The sequence below is a fragment of the Periplaneta americana genome, chromosome 15 (assembly GCF_040183065.1).
Source record: "Periplaneta americana isolate PAMFEO1 chromosome 15, P.americana_PAMFEO1_priV1, whole genome shotgun sequence".
Lineage (NCBI taxonomy): Eukaryota > Metazoa > Arthropoda > Insecta > Blattodea > Blattidae > Periplaneta > Periplaneta americana.
Window position 1 is genome coordinate 9,547,300 of NC_091131.1, and position 20,038 is coordinate 9,567,337.

Sequence of the window (20,038 nt, forward strand, 5' to 3'; positions counted from 1 at the left end):
CCTTCACGAAGGCTACTAAGTTAAGCATTTGACGCAATTCCGTAACTGACAGCTGTCATGTTCGAACTCAGAGTGCGAATGACTCGTTGGGAAAAATAACAGTGAAAGCTGGAGGCAATTGTGAAACTATGAATGAAGAACCGCCTAATCATCCTGTGTTAACCAACTAACCACGCGAACGACGCAGTATTCGGATTAGCGGTATGAGACGGCGTCGGTAGCTGCTTAAGTGACGGTCTGTCGCTTCTCCTGCCTGACATTTATGATCAGGATACTTGATGTTGCTTAACAAAGATGGAGAAACACCTTCAATGCTACTGTGTAACAGGCCTCTCGGAACAGAACTTTCAGGATTCTTATTCCACAAATCTTCAAAATCTTCCATTAAGATTAAGACTTTGTTTCATAAATATCAAATAAATAAATGTTAATATTAACGACTCAAGAAACTAGTTCGATTAATTAAAATGTGTCTCAGTGAAACGTACAGCAGAGTTCGTATACGTCAGTTTCTGACAGATGCGTTTCCAATTCACTGTGGGCTAAAGCAAGGAGATGCACTATCACCTTTACTTTTTAACTTTGCTCTAGAGTATGCCATTAGGAAAGTTCAGGATAACAGAGAGGGCTTGGAATTGAACGGGTTACATCGGCTGCTTGTCTATGCGGATGACGTGAATATGTTAGGAGAAAATCCACAAACGATTAGGGAAAACACGGGAATTTTACTGGAAGCAGGTAAAGAGATAGGTTTGGAAGTAAATCCCGAAAAGACAAAGTATATGATTATGACTCGTGACGGGAATATTGTACGAAATGGAAATATAAAAATTGGAAATTTATCTTTTGAAGAGTTGGAGAAGTTCAAATATCTTGGAGCAATAGTAACAAATATAAATGATACTCAGGAAGAAATTAAACACAGAATAAATATGGGAAATGCGTGTTATTATTCGGTTGAGAAGCTTTTATCATCCAGTCTGCTGTCAAAAAATCTGAAAGTCAGAATTTATAAAACAGTTATATTACCGGTTGTTCTGTATGGTTGTGAAACTTGGACTCTCACTTTGAGAGAGGAACTTAGGTTAAGGGTGTTTGAGAATAAGATGCTTAGGAAAATATTTGGGGCTAAGAGGGATGAAGTTACAGGAGAATGGGGAAAGTTACACAACACAGAACTGCACGCATTGTATTCTTCACCTGACATAATTAGGAACATTAAATCCAGACGTTTGAGATGGGGCAGGGCATGTAGCTCGTATGGGCGAATCCAGAAATGCATATATAGTGGTAGTTGGGAGGCCGGAGGGGAAAGATCTTTAGGGAGGCCGAGACGTAGATGGGAAGATAATATTAAAATGGATTTGAGGGCGGGTGGGATATGACGATAGAGACTGGATTAATCTTGCTCAGGATAGGGACGAATGGCGGGCTTATGTGAGGGCGGCAATGAACCTCCGGGTTCCTTAAAAGCCAGTAAGTAAGTAAGTTAAGTAAGTAAGGTAAGTAAGTAATATTAACGACTTGTCGAGCTCTTCTGAGTGGCATAGTGGTTAACATACCTGCCATTATATCAGAAGTTCGTGGGTCTAAACCCGGCAGAGGGCGATGGCTTGTAAGGGTGATGAATTGATGATTCATAGCATGACTTTCTTCTGGACGGAAGTACCGTTGCAAGTCAAGGATGAGTCGCACAGCACGTAAGATGAGTAACCATTTTTCGTCCAGATCGAAGCCTGAAAATAGAACAAAGATTCCAAATAAAGATAAAGATAGCCTACTTATTGGTAGCAAAAAACCTACATAAATATAAACAAGAATTCATGTTCTAGAGCAGTGGTCGTCAGCACTCGCTGAAACGGGTATCGGGTAAGGAGTGTATCGGAAAATGCACCGTGGTATAAGGGAAAGGGAGAAAGCAGCCCTAATGGTGCGGGCGATCAGTAACTTTAGATCAGGACGCTATTTGCCGCACCGTTAAATATTATCATGTCGTAGCTCGTATGATAGTAAATCAATCACCCTGTAAATTTTAGTATTCATAGATAAATGTTTAAGGAAAGTATAGAAAAAATTTCGAAATAAAAATCTTTTTTGGAAAGTAAGAAAAAAAATACTAACTTCGAAATGACTTTTCAAAATAGATATTGACACCCTCAGAAGTTGGTGAGCGGCAAACCTTTTTATTTTCATTTGAGATGGGGGTCAAAATGAGAGAAATGTTTAGAAAGAATGGAAATTGGTATTAAAAATGATTGCTATTCAAAATTTTTACTAGTTTTCGTGTTACGGCTAGTTAAACAAAGGAGTAGTTTCGTCTGGTGTACTTCTATATGCAGAGTGACTAAACTTTTGTCTGTTAGAAATGCGGATTGTCATAGAAATCACAGCGGTGATTTAAAATGTGTTTTGGAAATGTTTCCATTGCTTTAAGTTTTCAAGTTAATCGTGAGTTTTGAAATTTAGTAAAAATAGTTCTATTACAGAAATAACATGAATGCTGATTAAATATTAGTACCGATATGACATACTTTGAAATTCAGAAAAATGGAAAGACTATCTTAGTACTGTTTATATTTATTATTGGTATCATTGTCACTATTATTATTATTATTATCATTATTATTATTATTATTTTTATTATTATTATTATTATGAGATTAACTAAATATTTTAACTGCTGTAGTTTATTTGACAGACGTCAGGATCTTGATTATTTATTTTTTTGTAAAGTCATTAAGGGTGATATTGATTGTGAATCATTCATAAGCAATATCAGTCTTCGTATTCCTGCTAAGGGTTTAAGATTTTATAATTTTTTTATAATAGAAATTCTAAATCTCTCTCTCCGGTCTGCAGATGTATAAAATTTGCTAATTTGCATGGAGTGAACTTGGATCCATTTAATGTGTAGTATATACTTTTTGAGTTTTATCATGATATATCCTTACGTGTTATTTAATATCTTTTATTATATGTTGGATATTGCTATTTATTTTGTCGCCTTTGGTCAATGATTAATGTTGACTATTATATTGATTGAATTTCATCTCACTGCCATTTTATATCATTCATTCTCATCATCATTTGTTGTTTTGTTTTTTATCTTGTGCTAAACTGTAATTGGCTTTGTGATGTTGTTTTGCACATTAATATTCTAAATAAAAATAAATAAATAAATAAATAAATAAATAAATAAATAAATAAATAAATAAATAAATAAATAAATAAATAAATAAATAAATAAAATTATTATTATGTGAACTGAAGCTGTCTTGTTTCATTTTCTTGCCCTAGCATAAGAGCCATTCCACTTCAAACCTACCAAGATTTCATATTGATATCTCCAATTTGTTTTCTTCCACTTTTAACTCTAAAATAAATTTGATCCGTGTATATTTTTTTCCAGTAATCTAATTTCGGGCGAATCATTCACTACGAATATAATGTGAACCTACCGCCAGAGGTGCAATCTGGATAGTCTTTAACGAACTAAATCATCTGTGCTTCTCGCCACTATCGACATCTATGAGCCGTTCGTAGAGTCGGGGCGAATAACGAGAAGTTAAAGGTCCTGCCATTGGACAAAAAATTATTCAAATCTAGTTTTTCAGGTAAAGCTTCCCGTAAAGATGATTTGAATAATTTCAAGGGAAAAATTGTTCCAAGGCCGAGTATCGATCCCGGGACCTCTGGTCGATCGTACCAGCGCTCCCCCAACTGAGCTACCCAGGAACTCCAGCCGACACCATCTCATTTTTTCCCTTTATACCCACACAACTCGCGTGAGCTGACAAGACGCCAGAGACCCACATCGAGTGCACACAAACTCTGTGTGACTTGGAATTGTGGTTTTCTGTTAACATACCTACAGTAACGTATATATAATACAAATCTAGTTTTTCAGATAAAGCTCCCTGTAAAGCAGATTTGGATAATTTAAAGGGAAAAATTGTTCCGGGGCCGGGTATCGATCCCGGGACCTCTGGTTGAACGTACCAGCGCTCTATCAACTGAGCTACCCAGGAACTCCACCCGACACTGTCTCAATAGAGCGCTGGTACGTACAACCAGAGGTCCCGGGATCGATACCCGGCGCCGGAACGATTTTTTTCTTGAAATTATTAAAAAAAATTATTGCTCCTTCCGCCCACATTAAATATTCGTAGATCGCCCAATTTCACTTATGCCTGTTATTTTATATTCGTCGTTTAGGGCTGTGGGTTACAACCATTCTCTGGAAAATTTTAACCACATCAGTATAATCGCTTTTATCTTCCATATAAGGTAACAACTCTCAAAGGCGTGTTATCTCCATTTTGCTTGGTCATTGTGTCAAGCTTAAAGAGAAAGTATTGTCAAGTTGTATGATCGATTTCCATGTTTAGCATATCTGATAACGAAGCAGTTTTCGCCTGTCATCTTTCCGTTACAACTCCTAGAATTTTTTTCTATCAGACGAACTTCACATTCAGTATTTACAAGTAAATTCAAAACATTTTAATGCCCATGTTAAGTGCAGTATATGAATTTCTATTCAAGAAGTAATGTGTTCTTTTGCACAAAAATTAACACAAAATGGCGATAAATCAATAATTAATGGAGTCTAGTTACTTTTTTCGTATGTCCTTATTTAAGTACGCATATTTCTTGCATAAGACAAATTCCCAAATAAATTTACACATATACAATGTCTAAAAAATTTCGTTTCAGAGAAATAATGTTTTTTGTACTCTAGCATTATAAACAGTCTTTATCCTTAGTAAAAATCGTGTATAAAATGCCACATTATTGTACCAGAGCCGTAAAAATATTACCATGCCAACTAAAACGTCATGACTTCATTTATGACGGTATAACTTGTGCCATAAAGTTAACATTATGAAACGATTTGCCGTGCTATAATATTTAATACATCATTGTTGTCATAGCAACCTCCTTCTTAATATACCACGATATCAAACTAGCCACCATTACAAATCTATATATATATATATATATATATATATATATATATATATATAAAATTTGAACTGGTAATGGAAATTACGGGAAAACGGCTGAACGGATTATAATGAATGACCCGTCATTTTAAAGCTTGGCATGCAAGGATTTTCAGAAAAATAGTAACTTTCAGTGAAGCGTTAATTTCCCTATATAATTTTCCTATTTTCCAAAATCCATCTTTCGTCAATTTTGAGAACTAATTATTGAATTTCAGAATAAAACAAAAGACACACTACAATAAACAATAGGCTATTACACGAAGGCCATGACCTACAGGATTGCTGACATATTTAGAGTTCAAATTCAATTGGTTATTAAAAACTTCAAGACTTACTAAAAATAATTTACCGTTCTGATTCTGCGGTGTGTAATTTTCGGAGTAGAGCTGTGTATTGGATATTAAAATCTACAAAACTTGAGGTGGTTTGATGATATTATTACAATAATAGAAATGAAATATTATCTTAGTTAATGCCATGATGTGACTATTTTTCATTGATTATACATATTAATGTTATATTGATGATGTGAAAGTGAAACGTTTAGGGTTTATTTAAGTAGCTGTAGAGAATATTTTAATTTGATATTCATTTCTATAATTTACTGAGTGGCGGCTATTATATATATATATACAACTACAAAACTTACGTAAGATAATAATATTGTTATAAAAATAAAGTATTTTTATAGGTATTAATCAAGTGGGATCGAGTCTTTTTTCATATATTTAATGGCGCTGTAGTGTAGATATTTATATGCGTCATTCTCTTCAGTATTGGCTCGAGAGAGCGCAGAAATTACGGTTCCTAAGGAAAGACCAAAAGGTATTACTTACTGATAGAATAAGAGGCCTACAAAATTTTGTAGTCTCCCGATCATTCCAGCAAGATCTCTTAGCAGGATAAAATGATTTTACCCTCTACATTTCAAGCTCTACATGCAGCAGCTATACCAAGATGCTATGTCTATTGTTCGAAAGCATAGCAAACCTGACTTTTTTTAAACTTTCACCTACAATCCACAATGACCTGAAATAGCTATAGCTTTACTCCCACATGAAAAACCCACTGATCGTCCTGACATTGTTACTTGCGTTTTTGCGTTGAAACTCAAAAACTGAAGGTAGATAAGTTGAAGAAAACGTATTTGGCATAAAAAAAAAACATTCAGAGGGAGTATGTTTATTATTATGGAAGCAAATAACTTTCAAAATGTCTGGTATTCTTTATTGAAAATAAATCTGAATTTTTTTTATTTGAACGTCTAATGAACTTAGTTTGCAGCATTTGCTGCACAAGCCACTAGTCTGATGTAATTTCTTTATCAATTGTTTTATAATGCTGTCGTACAAAAATTACGTATAAAACACGTTTATAATGTTATAAAATTATTACATTCGTCAAAATTAGAAAACTCGTTCTGCTCGTTCCCTAAATATTGACTCGCGCCATAACATGTAACATTATAAACTTGTTTCATAATATACTATTAAAATAGTTACACTTCCAGTCTAAAGATTTTTACAGAACGTCTTTCAGAGTTTAATTATAGAGTGAACAGTAATTAATTTTAAGGGGTTATTCTTTGAGATATTTCAGCTATACAAGAAGTGTCTACGACTAGGCAACAATTATAAACATTGCTTGGAAACCATAGTTTGTTTATCCACGCCAGCAAAGTATCGGTACATATCAAACTTATAATACACAATCAAAATCAGGTAGTCATTTAATATAACCTTTGTTGTTGTCTACGTTCAAACATACATATCTCCGCAAAGCAGGTTAACCCTCTTTTCTTTTTTCTTTTTTTTCTTTTGTCTGCAACCTTTTAAAAATATAGAAAATAAATTGCGAAAGATAACAAAGAAATTGCTTTCCTGTTTCGACCAAATCAAGGGTACAAATGCCTAGCCATTTATCTATGCGACATGAAAGAATGTACAGGGACATCATTTTATTTTTAATAACATTTCTAATATTAACCCGGCTATACCTTTGGATCAGCGGAAACACCGTATGCTACCCCCTCCCACGACTGGAGTTAGATGATACTGGCTTAATATACAAACAAATCACTTTACTAGGTATAGGAGGGAAGAAAAGTAGTTCATCCATTTACGTAAACTAGGAAATATCGCGATTTTGAGTTTGATAATTTTCATTAGGTTTTTGTTTAATCAAAATACAGTACTGTATTAACAATGAGTGTTTTTATTCACGAACTGAGCTTTCCATGTGGACGTATTCATTATGCAGTGTATATTATACTGTCTACAGCACATTAGCGTACACTATAGAGAATTGAAGTTAAATTGAAAAATAACCAAATATGGATATTTAAAACATTTTTGAAAATAGTGGACGTTCATTTCGATACAGGCTTCAGTTCTAATGTGCATATTATCACACTATAGACTATTGCACCTAATTCCAATTACCAGTCTCGTCCTTCTTACTTGTAACTCATGTTGAAATAATTCTATACCTACTCTATAAAAGAGTATCTTACATACTGTAAATTCAATTTTCACTTCTGTCCGATCCGAAAAGATAAAATTACTCAGACGTGCTATCTGCTGTCCGTCAAAGTGTTATGTCGTAGCGTCGTAGAAAGGGAGGAAATCACGTGTCAGTTAATTACTTAACGAGGCCCTTTTATTTAAGTAATTTTAAACAATTGTATGGGTATAATATTACGTATTCGTCCAATTCCTAACAGAAATTAATGTTCCCAGAAAAGAGCTAAGACAGCCCAGCCACTAGCATTTACAGAGAGGCGAATAGAAGCAGGTGGGGGAAACCGGGATGCGACATAGGCAAATGGAAAATGATGCAATATTGAAAGGTCTTTCGTCACTGGAAAACGCGAACATATTTCTGGAACGTTCTGTTTACTATAACCGTAAGGCTACTATGACTGTATACACGGTCTTGGATCTGTGTGGAGGATGGTTGAACTTCGTTAGTAGAAGGGGTGGGAGTGAAGTACATCCAAAAACTCAGGTACAATAAAAAATGAAGTAAAAATAAAATGATGTCCCTGTAGAAAATAAATTGTGAAAGATAACAAAGAAATTACTTCCCTGTTTCGACCAAATCAAGGGTACAAATGCCTAGCCATTTATCTATACACAAACACATTACGTGAACTATTAGGAATACAGACGCCTCTTTCATTGCCTCATCGTAGATTTTTTGTTTATACATTTCGCAATTACTTGTATTTGAGGTGAGAAAGCAGAGAAGACTTAATTCGGGACCTACGAGGGTCACCGCATGGCACACATCAAGTCAGAAGTCAAATGAGAAGCGTTTCTCATCGCGCAGACGTGAAAGCAACAGGACAAGCTACAATTACGAGAAGAATGGATTAGCAACGCGGAAGACACAATCAATGACACGCGACAAAAGAACAGCGCGCCACTTCCAGCGTCCCACTTGCAGGTTGCGACATATCTAAAGCAAAGAAACGCAAATCAATCTCTGTTTGCACACAATATGTAAATACATACAAACAACTTGATACGTTCCTTGATACAATTCTCTTAAAAGACAGTCTCATGTAACCATGGTGATCCGTGAAGTTATTACAGCGTTCACTGGGTTGCAAAACAAATGCCGACTGAAGTCGCTAACGATTTGAAATAAAATCGTCTTACGAGGACTTCACTGTACGTATGAAATAATTATACAAACACATCTTAACTTGCCTGAATTTTTTAAAGAGTTTTTATTTGATGCAAAGGAGAAATGTGTAGTTAAATGTTTCAATTAGATTCAATTTTCAGTTTTGTATCTGTATTTGCTAGCGGCGTGGTAGAGAGCTGGCCTCGCATTCGGGAGGTCCGGGGTTCGATCCCAGGGATCGGCAATCCTAACTGAGGTTTTCTCCATGGTTTCCTCAGTTATTTCCAGGCAAATGCCGGGATTGTACCTCTTGAAAGTCCGACCATGGACGGCGATCCTTCCCTTAATCCTTTCATATGTGTGAGTGAATGTGTAATGTCTTAAAAGTTTGTGTTGTATCGGAAGTGGCCCTGGCATTGAGTTGATCCCTCATCCGGGGAGGCCCTCCATGTCCTTGTGTGGTCAGAAAAGTATGTATGTGATTAGATTAATTCCTCTCCCCACAGGTCGCGGCCCTGTAAGGCCCGGGTGGCGTGGGTCGTGTAAATGCACCTAAAATGGAGAGGTTAAACTAAGAGAAAGAAGAAGAAGAAGTATCTGTATTTATAATAGAATTTTATATTTATATTAAAATTGACATATTTTTTGTCAATACAATATGAAACGTAACTGTCAGTATATAGGCTATGGATTGTAACAATGACAGAATCCTAAGAAACACTGTGGAATAGCATATAAACACAGTTTCACTATTTTCTTATTAATGTTGTGAAATGAAAGTAGCCCAGCGAATAGGGATGATAAAGAATGGACACTTCGCGTCGGTACCTTTGATGTAGCCGGACCGATTTCAATGACCTTCAAGCCAGCTAGAGCGTGAGATTCTGCTTTCTCCCTAGAGTTGGCGCTGACATCACACCAGCTAGCAGTCGACACAGCGGAAATATAACAAATAATTAATACATCTAGGTACATTATGTACTCAAATAAAATAAATTGGATCCATAAAATAATAAATCCTTCATTAACTGTAATGTCTAGACTCTAGAGTTCCTTTATAATGAGAGTTGAGACGTTGACCCCAACAACAATTAAAATATGTAACGATTTGATAGCGCTGAAAATGGAAAAACAAAACTCTTACGAGAAGTAAAACCATATACCTATATTATATTATATACAAATATTAAACGAATTCGATACTTAATTTTATAATGTATTATATTATTTTATAATATAATTTATGATATCTGAAATATAAAATATTATTATTACAACTAGTTTGTCACTGAGAAATAAGGAAAAGCTGTTAACTTGAATTTATTTGAAGCAAAGCGTTACTGGATTATGCAATAAGGTAGGCGATGTTTGGATCCTGTGCCCTAATTCTATTCTCAATTATTATCTTAGCGTATGCTCGATTACACTAACCTCTCGCGCTTGAAAGTGGAACTAAACGCTGGCGCACAGAGAAACAAAACACAGGAAAATTCGCTCAGTGTCCATTCTTTATAATCCCTATTCGCTGAGTAGCCTATATGAATAATTTAAAATCAAATGGCATTAAATAATAACATGAACATGTTATAAAAATCGTATTTACATGTTTTTAAATACTAATCTCAGTAAAATAGCTTTCCACCTCACTATGTTTGCTGAAGTCCTCGGAAACGATATAATTTCGTATGGGCATTTCTTTTGCAGCCGAATGTACTACACAATGACGATTAGAACTAGTTTATGTACCTACTTTTATTACTTAGCAAAGAGATTTTCCATTATTTTTCCTTGCGGTTCGCATTGATTATAATATCGCAATGGAGAGGGCTTTGGGGGTCCAAACATTATTTTAGTTCAGTAATACAGGTGCTGGTTTTGCGGTGTTTTGTTCCTCTGTATAATTATGTAAAAGTATAGGTATAGATATACAACAATTACAGAAAAACTACGGCGTATATTATAATGATTTAGGATTGTACTTACATTTTATTTTATTATTATTATTATTATTATTATTATTATTATTATTATTATTATTATTATCTCTGTACGTCGATCTTTTTTCAGTAGATGTACGAATAATGCGGTAAGCTTTTCAATTTAAATTGACAGATTTACAATGTGATGTTAAATGAAAGTTAGATGTAAGCTTTTGACAAATGTCGAACTTTTCAAATATTTGCCAAAAAATAAATATCCGAAGCTTCGTTCTTTCGCTTGCTCTGTTGAAGCCATGTTCGCTACAACTTACGTTTGTGAAAAATTATTTTCAACAATGAAAATAGTAAAAAAACAAATTTAGATCACGATTGACAGACAAATACCTTCGTGATCAACTACGACTGGCAGTAAGTGACATAATTCCTGGTTTTGAAACTCTGTCGCAGAGACATTCTGAAGACAGTTAATTTTAGGTTGTGATAATGTGTCCTATGTTTTCTTATTCATTTCTTTCTTTGTTACACGTACTAAACATTAGTTTATAGCCTTGTACTGTATAAAATTATATTTATGTGCTTCACGTAAGGAAAATGAAAAATCCGTTAATAAGTCAGACAGTTGCTTCACTTCCCCTTCGGGTGTCCGCCTCCGTCCATAGGTGCTATGCACGTTGCAAATTACACAGTGGCTCGGCGTACGATCACATTTTCGCCACGGTTGGTCTATAGTAACCAAACCGAAACAAACTTTGTTTCTGATCTCCCATCCATTTGCTTTTCGCGTAGCTCACATGCCAGATCTCGCCTCTCGATGTGTACTTTGAATGTCTTCGACAAATGTCAAACAAAGCCTTTACTTTCATAAGAATTTGGACACTATCTTTCTTCTATTAACAATTTTAAGTCGCCCAAGGTAAGAAGTGGTATTTGGAAGGCTAATATTTCACTTTCAATTGCGTGCAGTACTCTAATGTTTTACAACCGCATTTTATAGCTGTGTAAAACCACGACGCAGAGATGTGCAATAGTGATAAGTCCATGATCACTACCGACTGTGCCCGAAGAAGTGCGGAGGACCGTCAGACAATAGCTACTTTCATATCACACAAAATTATGCAAAAAAAAATATTAGGCCTCATTACTACTACTACTACTACTACTACTACTATTATTATTATTATTATTATTATTATTATTATTAATTTATCTTTTGAAGAGGTGGAGAGGTTCAAATATCTTGAAGCAACAGTAACAAATATAAATGATACTCGGGAGGAAATTAAACACAGAATAAATATGGGAAATGCCTGTTATTATTCGGTTGAGAAGCTTTTATCATCTAGTCTGCTGTCAAAAAATTTTAATGCCAGAATTTATAAAACAGTTATATTAGCGGTTGTTCTTTTTGGTTGTGAAACTTGGACTCTCACTTTGAGAGAGGAACATAGGTTAAGGGTGTTTGAGAATAAGGTGCTTAGGAAAATATTTGGGGCTAAGAGGGATGAAGTTACAGGAGAATGGAGAAAGTTACACAACGCAGAACTGCAAGCATTGTATCCATCACCTGACATAATTAGGAACATTAAATCCAGACGTTTGAGATGGGCAGGGCATGTAGCACGTATGGACGAATCCAGAAATGCATATAGAGTGTTAGTTGGGAAGCCGGAGGGAAAAGGACCTTTGGGGAGGCCGAGACATGGATGGGAAGATAATATTAAAATGGATTTGAGGGAGGTGGGATATGATGGTAGAGACTGGATTAATCTTGCTCAGGATGGGACAGATGGCGGGCATATGTGAGGGCGGCAATGAATCTCCGGGTTTCTTAAAAGCCAGTAAGTAAGAGAGGTAAGTTATGTAGTATTTTATGTCAGAAAACAAAATTGTGATTTTTGAGAGATTTTCTTCAAAATTCACTCACATAAATAGAGAATGGAGACGGACTGGGTAGAAAATCAGTTATAATTCTATTTTCATTCTACCATGGGTTTCTGCTTAAACGTTTCAACTTAAAAGTGATGCGGGGCATGAGATTTGAAAGATATCAAAAAGTGAAAACAGCTCGCTCCACCATCCTGTCAAGCTGGCACTCAGCATGTGTCTGGGAAGCGGATGGAGCATTGTATGAACTGTATCGTTTCCCAAGGTATCTGCTTTTATAAAAAGGAGGTAATCATGCCGACACTAACTTAGAATAATGTGAGTTCGCACTTTTTTCAGACAACTCTAATCCATGGAAACAAATTCTCGGAACAATAGAATAGAGAAATCGAAGTCTTTTGTTTTACACATACGAGTATGCGAGAACAATGGTGTAATGACTTGTCGAAAGATTGTTCTCATTATTACAGGTTTGATTTTACTTATTAAATGTACGTATAGATTATAAGTTACGTTTCATACTTCATAAAAATTTGTCATAATTATATTCAGTTGTTTTAAGTCTCCTCATTATTCTTCGCAATGAGAGTCTATGAACTGGTAGATAAAACTTCTACACATAAGTTTTCTTTAACCGTAGCCTTTGATTGTTGATAATAACGTTCTACAGAGTGATTTATATAGAACTGACACATTTCTTTCTTTAATTATTCCGTTGGAAATTCATTCAATGACCCAATTTTAGTACCAAATTAAGCAGAATATTCTGGAATTTCGATTCCTTGTCACTAGATGCGCAGATGTTTATGTTTTATTCCTATTGTTGGCAGGACTGACCCAATTTTAGCACTAAATTAAGCAGAATGTTCTGGAGTTTCGATTCCTTGTCACTAGATGCGCAGATGTTTATGGTTTATTCCTATTGTTGGCAGCACTAGATGCGCAGATGTTTATGTTTTATTCCTATTGTTGGCAGCTGTTTTCGACATTTTGTGTCAACGTGAAACTGCAGTAACTTACACATTAAATCAACGACTCTTCCTTGTGAAGCAATACTGGATTACGAATTCAATTACAGCTACTCAAAGGGCATACCAGAGAGAATTTGGTGTTCGCAATCCTCCCAAAAGAAACACAATAATGGGACTGGTAAACAAATTGGAAACAACTGGATCTCTGGTGAGTGAAAAGGGCAAGCATCGTTCATCTAGGCTTCCCACGGTTGTTGTTGACGTAAGAGCACGACTGGAGCATTCAGCCAAAAAATCATTGAGACGTTTGTCGCAGGAGACAGGGTACACCTACTCAATGTGTCAGAGAGCCTAAAGCCATATAGGGTTACGGTTCTTCATCAGCTACAGGAACCAGATAAGGATAAAAGATTGAATTATTGTCGTTGGTTTCAGACGTTCATTGTGCAAAATCCTGCCATATTGTCCATCACATGGTTCACAGATGAAGCATGGTTCCATTTATCCGGTTATGTGACGACCGAATAATTTCCAGGAATCTGTGGCCACCGAGATCTCCGGATTTGACAACGCCGGACTTCTTTCTATGGGGTTACTTAAAAGACAGGGTTTACGCCACACGTCCCCAGACATTGGACGATCTGAAGCACAACATCACACAGGAGATTCAAGCTATTGACAACAGAGTCCTCCAACAAGTGGCCAGTAACTTGAAACGACGTGTTGAGTTGTGCCTTATGCAGGATGGAGGACATTTTCAACATTTGCTATAGAGGTAAATAATCTCCCAAAATTCCTCTACATTTTAGGTATAATAAGTTGTCGCTAGCACAATTCGTTTTGAAACAATTAATTAAAGAAATGTGTCAGTTCTATATAAATCACTCTGTACATTGTTTATGTTGGTGTATATTATAAAATTGCCTTTTGCTTAATCCGAAAATGATTATTAAAGTTACGCGTTATTCACGGAAAAGAAGTAGAAAATAGTATACTGTACTACTCTACTTTATAAATGTACGGATATGTCCAGAGTCGGTATCAAAAATATTAATGATTTAGGCTTAGACGTAAAGATAACTTGTTAAGTTTTAATTTGCATAAAACGTCAGTAAACTGTTAATTAGGCTTCTAATCACTTGGATTTATCATAAGGAACAACATTATTATCAATTCTTAACATATAAGGTTTTTTTTACAGAGTGATTTTTATAGAACTGACACATTTATTTCATTAATTGTTTCAAAACGAATTGTGCTAGCGACAACTTATTATACCTAAAATGTAGAGGAATTTTGGGAGATTATTTACCTCTATAGCAAATGTTGAAAATGTCCTCCATCCTGCATAAGGCACAACTCAACACGTCGTTTCATGTTACTGGCCACTCGTTGGAGGACTCTGTTGTCAATAGCTTGAATCTCCTGTGTGATGTTGTGCTTCAGATCGTCCAATGTCTGGGGACGTGTGGCGTAAACTCTGTCTTTTAAGTAACCCCATAGAAAGAAGTCCGGCGTTATCAAATCCGGAGATCTCGGTGGCCACAGATTCCTGGAAATTATTCGGTCGTCACATAACCGGATAAATGGAACCATGCTTCATCTGTGAACCATGTGATGGACAATATGGCAGGATTTTGCACAATGAACGTCTGAAACCAACGACAATAATTCAATCTTTTATCCTTATCTGGTTCCTGTAGCTGATGAAGAACCGTAACCCTATATGGCTTTAGGCTCTCTGACACATTGAGTAGGTGTACCCTGTCTCCTGCGACAAACGTCTTAATGATTTTTTGGGTGACTGCTCCGGTCGTGCTCTTACGTCAACAACAACCGTGGGAAGCCTAGATGAACGATGCTTGCCCTTTTCACTCACCAGAGATCCAGTTGTTTCCAATTTGTTTACCAGTCCCAGTATTGTGTTTCTTTTGGGAGGATTGCGAACACCAAATTCTCTCTGGTATGCCCTTTGAGTAGCTGTAATTGAATTCGTAATCCAGTATTGCTTCACAAGGAAGAGTCGTTGATTTAATGTGTTAGTTACTGCAGTTTCACGTTGACACAAAATGTCGAAAACAGCTGCCAACAATAGGAATGAAACATAAACATCTGCGCATCTAGTGCTGCCATCAATAGGAATAAAACATAAACATCTGCGCATCTAGTGACAAGGAATCGAAACTCCAGAACATTCTGCTTAATTTGGTGCTAAAATTGGGTCAGTGCTGCCAACAATAGGAATAAAACATAAATATCTGCGCATCTAGTGATAAGGAATCGAAACTCCAGAACATTCTGCTTAATTTGGTACTAAAATTGGGTCATTGAATGAATTTCCAACGGAATAATTGAAGAAAGAAATGTGTCAGTTCTATATAAATCACTCTGTATTATAACAAACGCATTATCTAGTGAAATATATAAGCTTGTTCATGCTTGGCAAAAGGAAATTGTACCAGAACAATGGAACGAGTCCAAAATTGTACCTGTCTTTAAGAAGGGGAAAAGACTAAATGTAGTAACTTTCGTGGAATATCACTTTTGTTTACGTCGTACAAAATTTTGTCCAATATTCTTTTGAGAAGATTAACTTCATATGTAGGTGAAATTACTGGGGATAATCAGTGTAAGATTTGTCCGGCTTACAGCTGTTTCAGTGCTTCACGCACCATCCTCAGAGCCTACTAGATCGCGGCGTCATCTCTAACTTCTCTGCCTCTTATGTGGGTGTGTTCGATTGTTGAAAGGTGTTGAAGAATGGAGTCAAAAAGCCGGACAAATCTTACATAATTAACACGAGTAAGTCCACTAGTTAAACTATTAATTATATTCAAGTGTTAAAAGTGTTGTACGCAAGATTCGAAATGGATTATCAACAGTACGTCAGTTATTCATAGATTTAAAAAAGGCATATGACTCGGTTAAGACAGAAGTTTTATATAAAAGTTTTGTTGAATTTGGTATTCCCAAGAACTTAAATCGATTAAATAAAATGTGTCTCAGTGAAACATATAGCAGAGTCCGAATAGGCCAGCTTCTGTCTCACGCTTTTCAATTCACTGCGGGATAAAACAAAGAGATACACTATCACCTTTACTTTTTAACTTTTCTATAGACAATGCCATTAGGAAAGTTCAGGAAAACTATGAGGGTTTGGAATTGAACGGGTTATACTGTAGGCCTATCAGGTGTTTGTCTATACGGATGTCCTGAAAAAAAAACCATCAACTTAACTTTCAGCCTAAACTATCTAATAAATAAGGACAACAAACTCAACTACACAAAATTTCTGGGACTTTTTATAGTCGCCAGTTTAACATGAGATAACCACATCGAGTACATATGCACAAAGCTATCAAGAGTTTTATATTTGCTAAAGAAATTAACTACTTGCGTTTCTCAAAATTATTTAAGATGTGCCTACTTTTCTTTCTTTCAGTCGGTAATTCGATATGCCTTAATTTTCTGGGGAAACGGAACCAAAATTGGAAGCGTCTTAATTTTACAAAAGAAGGCCATTAGAATTTTATGTAAATCAAATTATCTGGAACATTGTCGGCCACTTTTCAGACAATCACGGATTTTAACAATCATAAATTTGTATATATATGATCTAGTACTTTACACTCGACAAAATATCGACAATTACTCATTAGTGGCCAATATACATTATCATGAAATTAGAAATAGTGAACAAATTAATATTCCATATTGTAGATTACACAAGAGCAACACAAACGTTTTAATTATGGGGATGAAATTATATAATAAGCTCCCTAGTCAATATTATAAATTACCAATCAATAGCTTCAAAACTAGATTTTACAATTGGTTATTAAATAATCACTTTTATTCTGTTGCTGAGTTTTTCCAACACAAATTTGTATGAAATTGTATTTTAATAAATAAGTTTTAATTGCAATCTAGTTAGTTTTCTTCAATTTAAAAGTTTCAGATTATTTCATGTTTTGATTGTATTACTTAAATTTTACTGTTTCTGTTATTAGTGTTTTTTAAATGTATTTATATGTTTTTTTCAATGTATTCTGACGAAGCCTAAAACTGTATGTCTAATGGGTAAATTGAATTGAATTGAATTGTTAGGAGAAAATCCACAAGCGATTAGTGAAAACACGGGAATTTTACTTGAAGCAAGTAAGGAGATTGGTTTCAAAGTAAACTCCGAAAAGACAAAGTATAATATGCTTATGTCTCGAGACTAGTACGTAGTTCGAAATGAAAATATAAAAACTGGATATTTATTCTTTGAAAAAGATTGAAAAATTGAAATACCTAGGAACAATAGTAACAAATAGAAATGACACCCGATAGAAATTAAAATGAGAATAAATATGGGAAAATTCTGCTATTATTCGGTTGAAAAAACTTTGTCATTCAGTATGCTTTTTTTTTTTAAACTAGAAGTTAGAATTCATAAAACTGTTGCATTACCAGTTGTTCTGTAGGTTTATGAAACTTGGACTCTCACTTTGAGAGAGGAAGAGAGATTAAGGGTGTTTGAGAATAAGGTGCTTAGTTAAATATTTGGGGCTAAGAGGCATGAAGTTACAGAAAAATGGAGAAAGTTACACAACGCAGAACTGCAAGCATTGTATTCTCCACCTGATACAATTAGGAACATTAAATCCAGACGTTTGAAATGGGCAGGACACGTAGCACGTATGGGTAAATCTAGACATGCATATTAGACTTGATGGAAAATGACTTTAGAGGTGGCCGAAAGTAGATGGGAGGAAAATATTTAAAAAAAATTATAGATTATTTAACGACACTCGCAACTGCCGAGGTTATATTAGCGTTGGTGTGTCAGAATTTTGTTCCACAGGAGTTCTTTTATATGCCAGTAAATCTAGTGACCTGAGCCTAACGCAATTAAGCACACTTAAATGCCATCGACCTGGGCCGAGATCGAACCCGCAGCCTCAGGTACAGAAGGTCAGCACTAGGATAATACTAAAATGGATTTGAGGGAGGTGGGATATGATGGTATGGACTGATTTAACCTTGCTCAGGATAGGGACCGATGGCGGGCTTATGTGAGAGCGGCAATGAACCTGGGATTTCCTTAAATGTCATTTGTAAGTATCTATTTTAAATTACCATATAAAATTCCATGCCCCATTCAAACATCAAGGACATGACTAAAATCAACGTTTAGTATGTAATCCCTTCCTAATAGGACATCAGCAACCCAAAATCCTCGCTAATTATATATATATTGATGTACCGAAGTACATATGATATTTCCATGCAGATATTCTGCGTCATCACATGATGAAAGAGTGATGGAGCGGAGAAAAATTCTCTCCGGCGCCGGGATTTGAACCCGGGTTTTCAGCTCTACGTGCTGATGCTTTATCCACTAAGCTACGCCGGATACAATCCCGACGCCGTTTAGAATCGTCTCAGATTAAGCTCCATCTCTGGGGTTCCCTCTGGTGGCCGCCCTCTGCACTACGTCATAGATGTCTATGAACGCAGGACCGAAGTCCATACATGTGTTGAGGTGCACTCAGATGAGTGACTGATTGGCCGGGATCCGACGGTATGGGCGCCGTCTTAAATCACAAAGTGATTTATTACGCATATCATGTATATATATTGATGTACCGAAGTACATATGATATTTCCATGCAGATATTCTGCGTCATCACATGAGACGATTCTAAACGGCGTCGGGATTGTATCCGGCGTGGCTTAGTGGATAAAGCATCAGCACGTAGAGCTGAAAACCCGGGTTCAAATCCCGGCGCCGGAGAGAATTTTTCTCCGCTCCATCACTCTTTCATCTCGCTAATCAGTATTCCCCTAACAATAATATCTATTTATTTATTTATTCATTTGTTGTTGAACATAACAGGCAAAGCCTAATTACAATGTTCACGACTAACAAATTAATTGATAAAACATAAACAAGGAAAAGGAAACATACACTTATTAAAAACTGAAACAAAATAGAAATAAGAGAAAGAAAAAAAAAGAAATTGAAATAAGGTGTGAAAGTAGCTTCAAATTAACTAACAAAAATATTCTGTGAAATATGATAACAAATAATTCTGTATCTGGAGAAATTCATATTGAAAATATCAACATTCGGATGAGGATGAAATTTATTGTATAACTGTAACATTTGGAAAACTGGGGAATTTTTGTGGGATTGAGTATTTGTCCTTGGTATGTAAAATAAATTTCGAAATTTCGTTTTAAGCTTAGATGCATATAATGTTATATAATAAAATAAACCAACGCAGTCCAGCTTATTGTTAATAATTTTATAAAGAAAGTTTAAAGATTGACAATTCGTCGAATTTGCAAACTACATTCCCATCGCTCTAATTTCCGGCAGCCAATCACGTTGCAGGTCGGCTACATTTAAACGTGTGCGTCGTGTGATTCGCTGATGAAGATGTTAAGCATTTCCTAAGGCTGGCTAAATACTAACGGTCTTACTAATAAAAACTCTATATACAGACGTTTAACTGTCTTATACTTATGCAATGAGTAGCTCGTTTATAAATCGTGTGTAAATTCCTTACTAATAATCACTACATACGTCGTGTATAACAGTATGACTGTTACACAG